Below are 1,509 nucleotides of genomic sequence, written 5' to 3' on the forward strand. Positions count from 1 at the left end.
AACACTTTGCAAAAGAGTTTAGCTAAAAAGAAAACACTATTATCTGGTTTTACAGAGATTTTAAGCTTTGCTCCAAGTAATGTGTGTGTGTGTGTGTGTGTGTGTGTGTGTTTCCCCTGCTAAAAAAATAAACTCAGAGAGCCAAAAGGCAGGTATTTAAAAGGTGAAATGCATCCCTAAAGGCAGAATATGTAACTTTCTTTTAGCTTAACTTGCACATTACTCCTAGGTCCTCTGTTAGCTTGTGGTATAGCTGGTAGGAGAGACACTGAACAAAAATTATGGATGTTATGCAAATTATGATAGGAGGAGCATGGGATGTTATTGTTGTTAGATGCCATTGGGTTGGCTTTTATTCAGAGTGACCCAAAGCGCAACAGAATGAAACACTGCCCAGTCCTGCACCATCCTCATAATTATTGTTATGCTTGAGCTCATTGTTGCTACCACTGTGTCGATCAATTTCATTGAGCGTCTTCCTCTGTTTCACTGACCCTCTACTTTACTAAGCACGATGTCCTTCTCTAGGGACTAGTCCCTCCTGATGAATATGTCTAAACTCCCTGAGACAAAGTCTTGCCAGCCTCCCTTCTAAGGAGCATCTGGCTTTACTTCTTCCCAGCCAGATTTGTTTATTCTTTGAGCAGCCCATGGCATATTCAATACTGTTTGCCAACACTATGATTCAAAGCATCAATTCTTCTTTGGTCTTTCTTATTCATTGTCCAGCTTTCACATGCATATGAGGCAATTGAAAATACCCTAGCTTGAGTCAGGTGTACCTTAGTCCTCAAAGTGAAATCTTTGCTTTTTAATACTTAAAGAGAGGTCTTTCGCAGCAGATTTTCCCAGTGCAAGATGTAGTTTGATTTCTTGATGGCAGCTACCACGCAGATATAATAGACTAGTATATTGTGGAGTAAGCTATTCTAGCCTGAGTGGTCAAAGAACACTTGATGAAATATTTTGTAAGAAAAGACTTGAATGATGAGTACGAGTTAATGTTTCAAGGGAGCGAACAATAAGTGTGAAGCATCTAAGTAGGAAAACTGAAAGACAATAAATTTAGATAGAATGAGAGGAGTGATGAGTGACAGGTGAGAGAATGGTCTGGAGGGTGTAAGCAGCCCTTGAAGGGATGTGAAAGGCATTGTATTTTAGATTTTATTTTGAGGTAATAGAACATAACTGAAGAGTTTTACTTAGAGAAATGATTATCAGATTTACATTTTAAAAAGATCACCTCAACTTAATTCTTGATCCAGCCAATTATCATCATGTACGCTAACACGTTAGGTGCAAGATTGTTGGTTAACAGAATGTTTACATGCTGCTAGAATGCCACTCAACAAATCACTTTATAATTGAAAAGGAAAATAAAAACATACATTTACAATGAAGAGATCAAAGAGCTATCAGTCAACATTTTAGCTCAGTGATGAAATACATCAACACTTTTAAAATGTGAGACATTCTACAACACAGTTACCTTAATCTTAACAAAAAGTC

Source organism: Orycteropus afer, unplaced genomic scaffold (assembly GCF_000298275.1).
Source record: "Orycteropus afer afer isolate SDZICR_OR568_19922 unplaced genomic scaffold, OryAfe1.0 scaffold00275, whole genome shotgun sequence".
In the NCBI taxonomy this organism is placed as follows: domain Eukaryota; kingdom Metazoa; phylum Chordata; class Mammalia; order Tubulidentata; family Orycteropodidae; genus Orycteropus; species Orycteropus afer.